We start from the raw sequence: 14,786 nt of genomic DNA on the forward strand, positions 1-14,786 counted from the left end.
GAGTTAGTCAATCGCAATGTCAACATAAGCACCTAACAACTTAAGAACATACGAAATAGGAGCAGGAGTAGGCCATTTGGCCCCTTGAGCCTGCTCTGTCATTCAATAAGATCATGGCTGATCTGATCATGGACTCAGCTCCACTTCCCTGCCAGCTCCCCATAACCCTTTACTTTCTTATTGTTCAAAAATGTGTCTATCTCCACCTTAAATATATTCAATGTCCCAGCTTCCACAGCTTTCTGAGGCAACGAATTCCACAGATTTACAATCCTCTGAGAGAAGAAATTTCTCCTCATCTCAGTTTTAAATGGGCAGCCCCTTATTCTAAGATTATGCCCTCTAGTTCTAGTCTCCCCCATCAGTGGAAACATCCTCTCTGCATCCACCTTGTCAAGCCCCTTCATAATCTTATACATTTCGATCAGATCACCTCTCATTCTTCTGCATTCCAATGAGTACAGGCCCCACCTACTCAACCTTTCCTCATAAGTCAACCCCCTCATCTCCGGAATCAACCTAGTGAACATTCTCTGAACTGTCTCAAAAGCAAGTATATCCTTCCTTAAATACAGAGACCAAAACTGTACGCAGTACTCCAGATGTGGCCTTACCAATACCCTGTAAGTTGTAGCAGGACTTCTCTGCTTTTATACTCCATCCCCCTTGCAATAAAGGCCAATATTCCATTTGCCTTCCTGATTAATTGCTGTACCTGCATACTAACTTTTTTTGTTTCATGCACAAAGACACCCAGGTCTCTCTGTACTGCAACATTTTGTAATTTTTCTCCATTTAAATAAGAATTTGCTTTTTAAATTTTTCAGCCAAAATGGATAACCTCACACTTTCCTACATTATACTCCATCTGCCAAATTTTTGATCTAAAGAAAGATGAAAAATACAATCTTATTTTTAGTAGAGAATCTTACTTTTAAAATTAAACTTTGTTACAATATTACAATTCTTAAAATTGTTTGAGCAGGATATCCATCCATCAATTATCAAGGTAGCAGGTTCCTTCAATCACCGAGAAGTAGGAGACCACAGAACAAGCACGATGTCTTCTGCCTTGCTCTGTAGTCGAGATACACTTTTGCCCATTAAAGCGAGTCTAAGGGCTAGATTTTCCGCTATTTTTCCATGCATAACGGCCACTTCACGTCCATTTTAACGTTGAAATGATGTGTAACGCCCAGATATCGCCCATTTAGCCACAAAATGGAAACTGACGCCCATTTCTCGGACGTTTATCGCTGAGTGTTACTTTTGCCATGTACGTAACACCGAGAAAAAAATAATACCGCCCACCCACTTTTTTTGGGTGGAATCATCAGAATGACGAACTCAACACCCATAATATTGCCCAGCGTTACTTTCAGCACGTAATTCACGCCAAGATTCAATAATACCGACCACACACTTTTTTTTGTCGTAAAGATCACATTTGCCGAAACTAACGCCCAGGAGATCGCCCAGCGTCACTTTAAACATCTCGCCCACAATAACGCTCGCCGAAAACACCACTCTGAAAAAGTTGAACTGTTCTGAACTAATCACAGCGGTGTGGATGCCATTTTTCAAATCGCAGGTCACTTCATTGAAAAGGCTGCTTCAACTTTGGGGGAGTTTGGATTTACTCTGGAGTTCTTCTCAGGTGATGTGACCATATGAAGAGACATCTTTTCATACTGTGGACGATTGGGTTTTACTGTAGGTATCTTAGTGGGGAAATTTATTGCTTGTGAACAATCGACATTATACCTTTATTGGAATGGGGCCAGCCATTTCTCAGCCTGCATCGATTACAACGCAGATGCTGCAGAGTGCAAATGGCACAACGTCTAATCCACAGCATTATGTGTCCAATCTAAGATGTGCCAGACTGATGAGGGGGTCCAAACCATACACCCCGCACTTACAGGGAGAAGCGGTCTTACCTCGACTTATCCGAGAACACCTGCCTTCAGAGACTGCGCTTTCACAAAGTGGTTATCAGTGAGATATGCCAGCTCATCAGGGCAGATCTGCAGCCTGCCAGCACCCTCAGGACATCACTGTCCCTCGAGGTCAAGGTCACGCGTACGGATCCTTTCAGGCCCCCAGGGTCGACATTTCCCCTATGTCTCAGAAAGCCACACATTGCTGCATCAGACAGGTTACGGAAGCCTTGTCCATGCGTAGATGGACTTTATCAGCTTCCCGATGACCACGGAGGCTCAGACTGACAGGGCTGGAGCATTCTGCCAAATTGCTAAGTTCCCCAAGGTGCAGGGAGCAATACACTGTACGCACGTCGCCATGCGGGCACCTTCTCAGGACCCAGAGGTTTTTCGCAACAGAAAAGGATTTCACTCCCTGAAGGTCCAACTAGTTGTCAACCATACCTGATAATTATGGCAGTGAATGCCAAATATCCGGGCAGCTTTGATGTGGCTCACATCCTGCGTGAGAGCGCTGTATCTGACATGTTTACCAGTCAGCCACAAGGTCAATGCTAGGTGCTTGGTGACAAACGATATGGCCGAGCTACTTGGCTGAAGACCCCCCTGCGTGACACCCACACCGAGGCTGAGAAGCAATACAACGAGAACCACAGAGCCGCACGCATTGTGGTCCAGAAAACAATTAGTGTGCTTAAGCAGCGCTTTAGATGCCTGGAGCACTCAGGAGGGGAGCTACAGTACAACCCTGATCAGGTAGCTCAATTCGTGGTCGTGTGCTCCACGCTGCACAACCTGGCTATCAGGAGGGGACAAGAATTGCCAGATGGGACTGATGGTCCGCCTGAGGAGAGAGAGGAAAAGGAGGATGAGGGGCTGGACGCTGACCTCGGGCCAGACAATCAGGCTGACTATCCAACCATACCCACGCCCCTCTCCAGACCGCAGGAAAGGGCCCTTGGTGACTACATAGCTGCAAGACTCTTACGTCAGCAGCTCATAAATAAGCGATTTGCCTGAAAGAAAGTTGCTGTTATTGACAAAGCTGAAACACTGATGTGTGTGCAGCTCAGGCATCAATGGTGGGCATCACCTTTGTGGCAGTTAAAGTTTAATTTGATTCAAGTTAAGTATATTTATACCCTTTCATGTTAAGGAATCACCATTGTGTAACGGTCCAGCTATCTGAGACAATACGCAACAAGGTTATGTTGAATAAAATTTAATAAGACCATTGGTCTGAAATCATAAGTATCACGGGCAAAGCACCCCACCCCCACCCCACTTTTTAGAACATTGACATCAATCAAATGGTCAACATGTCCAGCAACACAGAACACAAATATAAACCAACAGGGTGCACCACCACCCCCCCCACCCCCATACCTTACAACAAATTGCATACACCGAGATGGAGATATAACAAAGCCATCACCTGCGGACATGCACCTCACTTTCCTTCCCCCCTCCCCTTCTTCTCCCTACCTCTAACCTTTCCCCTCCTCGCTCCACGCCGCCTGGCCGAGGAGCTCCTCAGGTGCTGCCTCATTGCGGGGGATGAAGGCAGAGCCAGTGGTCGCACGGATCCAGGAGCGGGGGGTACCGAGGTGGCAACATTATCGGATGCAGAAGCAGGATCTTGCTCGTCCCTCTCATGCGTCATTGCACTGGGGGTGCTGAGCCTAGGGCTGGAGTGCTGCACTCCGGGACCACTGGGAGGCCTGTGCCACCAGGGTTCCTGGCTATCGCCTCCAGGGCTTCCGCCATCCGCTGTACGTACTCGGTCATAGTGCTGGAGATGCTGGCCAGCTGTCAGGATATGCTCCCCAATGTCTCTATGATCTGGTCACCTATGTCAACAGTCCTTGTGTACAACTGAACCATCTCTCTGCTCTCATATGGCACTCGTGGAGCAGACCTGCCACGTCCACGAAACCTCCGCGTGGTCGGCGCCGTCCTGGGGACACCTGGAGTGCCCTGTGGCAAAGTGCTTGGGCCCGGTACCTCCAGAGTGGAGGTAGGAATGGCCGAAGGAGCACTAGATGGCCTTGGAGTGGAATGTCTTCTGGAGCCTGGCAGTGCAGGCTCCTCAAAGTCGGCACTCTCATCCATGGAGAACGGACCAAGCTGATTGATGAGCGAGAATCGCAGCTCCTCAGCAGCAGATGTAGGATCGTCCGCTGAGTCCGGCCCCACGCCCCCACCTTCTGGCCTCTGTGGTCTTGCCTGGGGCTGCGCTGCTGGCTGAGCTGCAAAACACAAATTAGGTTATTAGAGGAGAAGTGGGTGCTCAGGTCACAAGGTGAGTCCAGCGCTACTCACAGCATATGCACGACAAAAGCACCACCGCTATCAAAATCATCACATTTCATGACCATCAACACATTCAGCATTGCAATGATTCTCATGAGGCCATCATTATTTATATAACGCTTTTAGAAATCATCTATCATATATTATTGTTCGGATATGAGTGGGTGTGACATCTATTGTCTTTACAACACGCAATGTTGTATACTTTACTCACGTGGCATCACTTCAGGGTCTGCAGCTGCCTGCGTGGCCATCCGGGGGTTGCTCCCTACTAGTGTGAGCACCTGCTCCTCAATGTCAGTGATGTTGCTGATGACTCACGCCTCTGCTCGGACCTATTCCTCGATAACTTCTGCTGTAAAAGGTAACAGCATGACATGACATGAGATAATTGCGTGATATCATTGCTAGGTACTGTCACAGAGATTGATACAACACATAATAAGCATGATTACATCTGTTGTTTATGAACATTATCATTCTTTACCTAAAGACATGCATTGTGACCACAGACTTTGAGGACAACATTCCTGGTAAAAGTGAAAGACATCACATCTGATGATAGTCACTCATGACTCTTACAAATCAAATTATAAAACACGTAAGTACATGTAAATAAATTTAATACTTACTCTTGCGGATCCGACAAGGTTGTTCCATTGCTTTCAGCATTGGTTGCCCTCATGTATCTCATTGGTCGCTGATGAGATCACCTCTGCTATCTCAGCCCATCTTTGCTATCTCAGCCCATATCCTCTGGTAGGCCTTTGGGGTGGGCTTCCCATGCCCTCCCTGTGTCAAATCACCCCAGCGTAACGCAACCTCCTACATGAGGGAGGTATTAGCCTCGTCCAAGAACCTCCTCGCTCTTTTGCGTCCTCCAATGTGTTCCTCTCCCACCTCACTGCTCTCGCCAGCATCAGTCTCCACAGCGTGCTGTGATGCCTCCTCCACTTCCTCCATTATAGGCACCAAATTCGGGAAAATATCTGGCTGGTAACAGCTAAGTTTTTTGGCACAATTTGCTATAAAGCTCGAAACTCTCCCTCCTTCCTCCAAAAGCAGCCACACCACCCACACACGCCTTCACTCCCTCTTAGCTCCCTCTCTCTCTGTTTCCTCTTATGCGCATGTAATGATGACCCTTGACTTCCTGAATCATGGGAATCGAGCATTGCCATGCCATTGCTAAGGACGGTGACACTTTACAGCAGAAGGTCAGAGAGATTTAACGCCCATTTCAGATCGCTGGCAGTAATGCCATTTTATAAAATGGAAACTAGGGGGTTTGAAAGTGGGCGACAAGCCAGCGATCGGAAAACCCATATTTACCGCCCACGCCAGAAATAATGCCCATTTTTGGGCAATCTGCACAAAAGTGTAAAATCTAGCCCTAAGTCTCTCATTCCAGCTTTCAACATTTATACCCTTTTTTGCTCTGTTTCATAAGATCTCAAGAAAATCATCATTAGTTATTTTCTTGCTGAGCCTTGCATTCGTAGCTCCTGTATCAATACATAGCTTTTGTGAATTTACCATTTTTGTTCAAAGGGCAGGTGTAATTTGTTTGTGCTTTGGGCACTTGAGTGTTTGTTTCATGATGTGTTATTTTAAAGAAGTTATCCAATAACTCCTCCATGGTCCCAAGAATTGTGTCTTGATTATGCGAGGTACTTGACATTTTGCAAATTCAACTGAACTAACTGGTGTGTTTGCATGCATTCATTGTTTGATTTGCCATCTGAAGTCAAGAAGGAGGCTGCCATTTGTTTATGATGAACAATCCAGATTAGGCCGTTCAAGCTGACTGCTTATTTCAACAATTGTCCTGTTTTAAGAAGTTAATAAAGTAACTTATCTCGGGTCAGTCCTTGAAGGCTAGAATTCTTTCGTAGTTAGGATTTCTAAATTCGGCTTGTCTTATTTTGAAAGAAGTTATAAGGTAGAATTTTTAAAGACATTATAAGGTTGTGTCTTATTTTGAAACAAGTTATAAGATAGAATTCCTCCACACATGATCCTCCCTGCATCAATGTCAACCCATGCACATTCTTATTTTTCCAACTGGAATCACTGGCTATCAAAAGTGTAACTCTGGTTGATTTTTGTTTTCTTCCTCCTCACCCAGTTCCCCTCTCCCCCTGCCCTGTAATTCTTAGGGCAATTGTAGTATTCCAATTGCTGCTTGGTTGAGATTAACTAACCCCACACAACCATGGATCAAACTTAAGACCTTCTGGTGTGTATGGTTCAGTACAACATCAGGTGATGCCTTTTCCATTGAAACATTTAGTCGCAGTTGCAACAACTGAAGGCTCCAAATTACTTCAGGGTGGGAGGGGAGAAAATCTACTGAGGAAAAGAAAAAGTTCAGATACTTCCCAACCTGCATGGTTTCAACTTCTATTTATACATTTGGTATGCACAGAGTGTGCTCTTTCATTTCTTTTCTCATTATTGTGACATGACATATGTCCACAGTGTGAACTGTCCGAACAATAGCAAGGATATTTCTGTGCTGTCTTATTACAGTCACAAGATTTAGGGCACTGAGAATTGCCTTTTGTAAAACTTAGGCCTTATTAGAAAACCTGCAACCAGCACAGCTTCTGAATCTAAAGTACATGTAATTGAAGCTGGATGCCATTAAGTACCACCTGCTGAGAGTGAGCAATACTTGACATTAATAAAAGACTGTATTGTGGCAATTATGAGTGGAATTTTCACCCATTGATTTATGAATAGAGCGGAGGGTGGCGGGGGGGGGCAGGGGGGGGGGGGTGGGGGGGGGGGAGAATTTCCAGTATATGTTTAACCCAGTTATTGCTGGAAGGAAGAATTGCACCCTGCCCTGTACTTCAATACTACTGTTGAAAATCTATCAAAGGCAAGTATATTACTGTTTTTAATATTTCACTTTAGGATGTCAGAACAGTTAGCACTTAAATACTGGCCATGCAAAACATTCCAAAGGGCAAGATATATTTCATAATAAAGCAACAGATATCAATATGCAAGAAATTCCATTCAATGCTTAGTTTCAAACAATTTCATAGAAATAATAGAAGTTACAATACGAAACCGGCCAGCCTATGTTGGCATTTACCCTCCACACCTGGATATAGTTCCAATGACGTTTATCCACCCTGTTCCTGCAACCCTTCAATACCTTTTCCATCATCCAACTATCCAATCTAATAAGCTAGAAATTTGGTTTAGCGCCACCATTAGCGCCAGGGAGGGGCGCTAAGGGGCCAATAAATACCTGCAGTCCGAGTGCCGCGCTGTCAGTTCCTGCCACAAACTTCAGTGAAGGTTTAGCGGCAGCGCTGAAAGTTTGCGCTGCATTCACTAGCGCCGCCCACTTGGTGGCGTCACCGAGTGTGCATCGCCTCTGTAGTCCCGCATTTGCAAAATTTACTTCTTTGCCTGTGGCAGCGCCTGGCGTTGACACCGGCAGGGGAAAGCAGTCGATTCAGCGTCAATCCCGGAGTGCAAGGTAAGTGCTGAAATTTCAGTTTTTCAACTTCTATTTATTTGTTACAGTAGTGGGGAAGTGTGGGGGAAGTTTACTGAAATTTTCACAAGGATTTTCTTTTTCATCTTCTGGCGCTAGGATGCAGTTAGCACCCTAAGAGGAGGATAGAATGCTTCACTTAGTGCTCCACTCTCCTCTTGGGGCGATACAACTGAATATCGCACTTTAAGGCGGTGGACATCGCCCGACATTAATAGTAGTGCTCCGCCGGTGTCACCGCCTCAAAGCAGGCGATACCAAATTTCTAGCCCTAAATGTTGACATAATTTCTGCCTCAACTAGTAACCCTGATTTCCAAATCCTCACAATTTTCTGTGCTATATCTCTTACATTGAATCTGTATCTATGGTGCTTCATTCTTGACACATCAACAGTCTGTTTCTATCTCACTCTGTTATAGTGTCCCATAATGTGAGTTGTTCAAACAAATAAAGACCCCATTTTTCAAGCCTTTCTTCATATTTGTATGTCTTCATACTAGGCAGCATCCTAATGAATCTATTATACTCTCTCTAAAGCCTCAATATCCTTCCTTTAATGTCCTGTAAACTTGTACTCCCAAATCCCTTTGCTCTTTCAAAGCAGTGAGCTTACTTCAATTCAGAGTATAATTACTGCTGTTAATTCTTTTACGAAAATATACCACCTCCCACTTACTGACATTGAATTCTGTCTGCCACAATTTTAGCCCATTTCCCCAGCTCAATATCTCACACTATGCTCTAACTGTGGTCTTATTAAGGTTTTATATAGGTTCATTATCACTGTTTGGCTTTGATAGTCTATACCTCATGATTAAACCTAGAATTCAATTAGCTTATTTTTGCAGCCTTATCAATCTGAGGTGTTGCATTTAATGTCCTGTGAACAAGTACTCCCAAATCCCTTTGCTCTTCCAAAGCAGTGAGCTTACTTCAATTCAGAGTATAATTACTGCTGTTAATTCTTTTACTAAAATGTATCACCTCACACTTATTGACATTGAATTCCATCTGCCACATTTTTAGCCCATTCCCCCAATTATAAATATCCCTTTGCAACTTCCCATGGTCATCGAAACAATTAGCTAAACCTCCTATTTCAGTACCATCTGAAATTTTAACAAAATTTCTCTAGGCCTATATCCAAATCATTGATGATGATGACAACGATGATGACGATGATGATTCAAGGTGAACAGAAGGGATCTCAAAACCAAACTCTGTGGACATCATTATCTACTTCCAACCATTCTGAGAAACTGCCCATAACTCCTATTCTGTTGTCGTCTAACCAATTTTAATCCAATTTGTTCCCCTCCCATTTATTCCAGAGCCCTTAATCTTTTCTATCTAATCTAATCTAATTTATTTTATGAAAGGGTTTCCTAAAATCCATGTACTCTACATCCACTGCATTTCTCCCCATCTACTATGCCTGTTACCTCCTTAAAGAAATCTATGAGGTTTGTCAATCATCCCTTTTGAAATTTTTGCTGGCTACTTCTAATTTTTATCTCTTTATCTACAGATGTGGTAATTTCATCCTTAATTAAAAACTCTAAAATTTTTCCTACAGTAGATTTTAAGCTAATTGGTTTATAATTACCCAGATTAGCTCTGTCTTCCTTTTTTTCAAAATGAGTACTACATTGGCCAATCTCCAGTGCGCTGGCACACATCAATAGCACCCTGAAGTATAATTTCTAGGGCTTTTGCAATTTTTTTCTTCATCTCCCTCAGGACACCAGGATGTATTCCGTCGCTTTGCCTTCCTTTAGCTTAGCTAATTTATCTAAAATGTTCTGTTTATCAATGTTATGCATATATTCACAATGTCACTCATCTCACTTTCAAACACTTCAGGATCACCTCCTCTCCGATATCTGTCTCTTTAGTAAATACCAAGGCAAAGTAATTATTAAATAATTAAATTTTAAATAAGTAATTTTAATCATCATCTAAAAACATTCAGCCCTCTGTTGTCAGTGATTTAATCTGACTTTTAACAATTCTCTTTTTTCCTGTAAATCTGTTTATTGTTCCTTTTGATGTTTCTTTTGTTTTCTCTCAGCTTTCCTTATGCTACTCCTAATTTCTTTTCTCCTTTCCTCATATTCTCCTTTAGTTTTCTCATTATCGTTATTCTTATAGCCCTTGTGGGTCTTCTTCAATTAGAATTGTTTTCTATCCTCTTTATGTATCCATGGCATCCTAAAACTATAAACAGTTTACCTCTTCTTAATGGAATATACTTATTCTGTACCATTATAATCTCCTTTTAAAAACAACCCACAGTTGCTCGACTGTCCTATGTCCCAATTTTTCCTACCACCTCATCTCAACTAGCTCACAACACATTTTTCTAAACCCTGCAATAATCCAATCTGATATTATAATTTTTGTACTGACAGTTTCCCTTTCAGTTGGAACTTGAGGTGTGCGTCAGCCATGGCTCAGTCGGAAGCACCCTCACCTATCAGACAGAAGGTTGTGGGTTCAAGTCCCACTCCAGAGACTTAAATGCAACAATCTAGGCTGACACTTCAGGGGAGTGCTGCACTGTCTTTCAGTTGAGAGATTTGGGGTGTACGGTGGTCATGAAAGGTGCTTTATAAATGCAACCGGCACAGGCTCAATGGGCTGAATGGCCTCCTTCTGTGCTGTAATCATTCTATGATTCTATGTTAAACTGAGGTCCTGTCTGCTCTTGGGTGGATGTAAAAGATCCTGTGGTACTATTTTGAGGAAGAGCAGGGACGTTATCCCCGGTGTCCTAGCCAATATTTATCCCTCAATCAACGTCACTAAAACAGATCATCTGGTCATTATCACATTGATGGTTGTGGGAACTTGCTGTGCGCAAAGTGGCTGCTGTGCTTCCTACATTGCAACAATGACTACACTACAAAAAAGCACTTAACTGTTGTAAAGTGCTTTTGGGTGTCTGGTGGTCCTGAAAGGTGCTCTATAAATGCAAGTCTTTCTTTTATAATCACCACTCCTGATGTGCTCACTCACATTTAACTCATCTGCCTGATCTATTTCATTACTCATAACTAGATCCGACAATGCCTTTATCTTTGTAAGCCTACTGGTATGCTACTTGAGGAATGGGTCCTGTATGCATTTTAGGAAGTCAACGCCCTTTCCTCCATTGCTCCCTCTCTCTCTCTCAATCAATAAGTGGCTAATTAAAAGCTGCCAGAACAATAACTTTATTATTCCTACTCAACTCAATAATCTGACTGCAAGATTTCTCTGGCTTGTCGTTCCAATTTGGAGATGTGTAATGGACCCCTAATAAAGTAGCAAGCACTTCTTTGATCTTTGAGCTCCAACCATATTGGCCCCGACATTAATATGATGGTGGCTTCCGAGTCGGGGGAAGTGGGGGGGCAGTGGTGGGTGGAATTGCAGGAGCAAAACCTGGAACTCAACTCAGCAGGACAGAATCCGCCATCTCAACTCAATCGAACCAATTAAGTTTGAATTCCGGGTTTCACGTCTGCAAGCTGCGCAGTGGGCCTGATGCAGTATTTAAAGGGACAGTAATTGGCCAATTTGGATTTGTCCTGCTTTTTGTGGACAGGACATATCTGGGCAGTTTTTCAAATTTTCGAGTAAATGCCAGTGTTGTAGCAGTACTGGAACAGCTTGGCTACAGCCGGATGTTGTTGGGGCCCATAGCCTTTGCTGTATCCAGTACGCTCAGCCATTTATTGATTTCACCTAGAGTGAATCAAATTAGCTGAAGACTGGCTTCTGTTATAGTAGGGACCTCAGGCAGAGGCTGATATAGATCATCCACTCAGCACGCCTGACTGAAGATGGTTGCAACTGCTTCAGTCTTGTCTTTTGCACTCAGGTGCTGGGCTCCACCATCAATGAGGATGGGTATGTTCATGGAATCTCCTCCTCCTATTGGTTGTTTAATTGTCCACCATCATTCACGACTGGATGTGGCAGGACTGCAGAGCTATGATCTGATCTGTTGGTTGTGGAGTGAGCGATATGCCAGGCAATGAGTTTACAGATTGTGGTGGAATACAATTCTGCTCTGTTGATGGATGCCCAGTTTTGAGCTGCTAGATCTGTTCTGAATCTATCCTGTTTAACATGGAGGTGGTGCCACACAACATGATGGAGGGTGTCCTCAGTGTAAAGATGGTTCTTCGTCTCCACAAAGACTGTACGGTAGTCACTGCTACCAATACTGTCATGAACAGATATATCGGCGACAGGGAGATTGGTGAGGGCATGGTCAAGTAGGTTTTTGTCTCGTGTTGGTTCTCTCACCATTGTCACAGGTCCAGTCTGGCAGCTATGTCGTTCAGGATTTGGTCAGCTCGTTCAGTAATGGTGCTACCGAGCCACTCTTGGTGATGGACATTGAAGGCTCCCACCAGAGCACATTCTGTGTCGGTGCTGCCCTCAGTGGTGTTCAGCATGGAAGAATATTGATTGATCAGCTAAAGGAAGGCAGTTCAAAGGGTCTGGAGTCAATGTTGAGAACTGCCAAGGCCTCTCCCTCCTGTTTTATGGTCACCATTACTGACATTAGCTTTTTATTCCAGATATATTTAATTAACAGAATTTAAATTCCCTGCCCTGGTGAGATTTGAACTCATGTCTGCGGATCATTAATCCAGGTCACTGAATTGCTAGTCCAGTAACATAACCACTGTGCTACCATGTGGTGGGTAAACACAACACGTACTGTTTCTTCTTGTAATTTCTATGTAATTCTATTGGCAAATGTGTCTGGTACAAATGTTAAACTTATGTCACACCTATTTCAGTAATTCTATACATCCTCTCAGTATAGGTATGACAAAACTTGAGGCCGAAATTGATGGCCTTACCGCCCACTGTCGCCGACATTCCTCCTCGAGTTCCGCCCAGTGCCAGTTTCGATTTGGGCTGGAGCGAGCGGGAGGTGAGAACCGCTGGGAACCGCCCGCTGACGTCAGCAGACGGCCGAGAGGCGTAAGTGGACTCCTGCCCGCCAAGATGCCATATTGATGCGGGCGGGAGTCGGCACCAGAACGGGGGTGGACCACTGGCTGGAGGCTGGTCTGTCCCCGACAGTGAGTCTGAAGTTCTGAAAATAGGTGAGTAAACATTTTATAATTTTTTTCTTTACAGGGACTTATCTGGATGGGGTCCCCTGAAGGTCTTCCGATGTTTTTTTTAATGATTTTCCTTTTCAGGTCTTCGACCCTTCGGGAGCCTGACTCCATCCTCGGCGGCACTTGGGTGGCAAGCGCCATTGCCGCTGAGAATGAGAGCTCCCGCCGGCTGCTGCCCAGATTGGCGGCATAAGTCCCTCTTTTGCCGCCCGCCGCCCTTTGAGGGACCTTTTTGATGAAAACCCCACCCAAAGTACCGTCAGGTACCTCGGCGGCCAGTGCCGGTTCTTTGGGTGGCACTTTGGCGGGCGGGGGCCTTCGCCAATTTTGGCTCCTAGGAATTTAGATTGCAGAAAGGAACAAGGTGAACAGATTGGCTGAAACTTGAACAGGTTGCTGTACTGTATACTATCTATTTCTCAACCTTTTCCAACAAAATAATGGAACAGAAAAATGGGAAGCGTTGCATTTGTTCTATTTCCTTACTTCTTCTTGTGAGCTAACATTGATCATCTGCGATTTACAAGGGGGGAGAAATTGGGCTCTTTTGCGCCTCCCGCTTGCGACCGGGCACGGTGCTCTTTACGACTCCCGTCATATTAAGCGGGAGTTTAGTTACGGTGTTGCACCGAAGATCGTGACGTCATCACCATGCGCATCGCCCCGTTAGCGCCCCGGCCCTGAAATTGGCTTTCGTCTCCTGCGGCAGTGCCGGGCGATAACAGCGACAGCTTCAGGGGACACGTATCGAGTGGCCAGCCATTACCGGGGTGAAAACTAAAAGTGAGGTGGGCGAGTGCAACAAAAAAAATTAAATTTCTGTTGCTGCTCCTGGGGCTAGAATTTCCTATGGTTTACCGCCCGGTTTCTGGGCAGTATGTACCAGTGAGGTCATTAATCGGGTGAGCAAAAAATTCCTTACCTGAGTTACGCTGGCAGTTTCGAGGTACCGCTGGGGAGCGGAGCGCCGGCGTGCACCATCCTGGCGCGATATTTGGGTCAGCGGTGATCCGTGGCTGAGTTTTTTTTAAAACGGCCACGAGGATTAGCGGAACTGGGTGGTCGGTGAGTAGCTCTGCAAGGTGAGTAATTGTTTTTTTTAACGAATTATTTTAAAAATGTGTTGTGATTATTTAGTTGTAAAGTGTCCTGGGAATGTTTTTTTTTAATTTTTTAGTTGCTGTTTTTGTGTTAGGCCCAACCCGCAGCCTCGGAGTAAATTTTATTGATTTTTAAAAAAATTTCACCCAATCGACCCTAAATTGCACTTTTTCACCCAGATTGGGGGTGCAAGGACCATGTTTTTCTCTCGGCGGATTTTTTTATTTTTGGGGGGGGGAAGTTTTCCCCGGCGATAATCTTCCCACTCTTAGCGGTCTTTTGGGCGGCGATCAGGTGCCGGCGGGCAGATAGGAAATTCTAGCCCATGGTTTCTCCGCGGGGTCGTGGCTGCGATCGCTCAGCCCGACACTCTGTTTGAGTGCCGGACTGATCGCGCGGCACCCCCGCTCCCCGGTGGTCCAGGTAGGTGCCTTTTTCTTTTGCAAAATCAGCAGCACAGGCCTTCCCTTTAATTGAGGCAAGAGCCCCTCGGACGCTGGAGCATGTTGCGGCCAAGTGCGCAGCGTTGCTGGAGCGTCCACCCCATTACCGCCCCAGCAAGCAAGTGGGAGCTATCAAGAGAGGCGAGACTTCTGCGACAAGCGCTAAGTTTCGCGCCTCCTGAGTGTTACCGCCCCCAAATGGGGCAATACTGAATTTCTAGGCCAAGGTTTTTGCAATTCATTCCCAGGATTCTGCTTATGACACTGTGCAACTGGTCAGTTGGAGGGAGAAAAATAGACAACTTAACTCTGAGTTCGCCATCCATTTATTTTCTTTA

The 14,786-nt window shown here is 44.8% G+C and overlaps 1 long non-coding RNA gene across 1 annotated transcript in view; it reads left to right on the forward strand.

Moving 5' to 3' along the window:
• The window catches only part of LOC139265191 (uncharacterized), a 29,088-nt gene extending 16,414 nt beyond the window's left edge, over positions 1-12,674 (forward strand). The window contains exons 3-4 of the long non-coding RNA XR_011593497.1: positions 4,750-4,857; positions 12,601-12,674. This is a non-coding gene — a long non-coding RNA (uncharacterized lncRNA). The remainder of the gene's footprint in view (positions 1-4,749; positions 4,858-12,600) is intronic.
• The last annotated feature ends 2,112 nt before the right edge of the window (positions 12,675-14,786 follow it).

This window comes from Pristiophorus japonicus, chromosome 6 (genome assembly GCF_044704955.1).
Source record: "Pristiophorus japonicus isolate sPriJap1 chromosome 6, sPriJap1.hap1, whole genome shotgun sequence".
Classification (NCBI taxonomy): Eukaryota; Metazoa; Chordata; class Chondrichthyes; family Pristiophoridae; genus Pristiophorus; species Pristiophorus japonicus.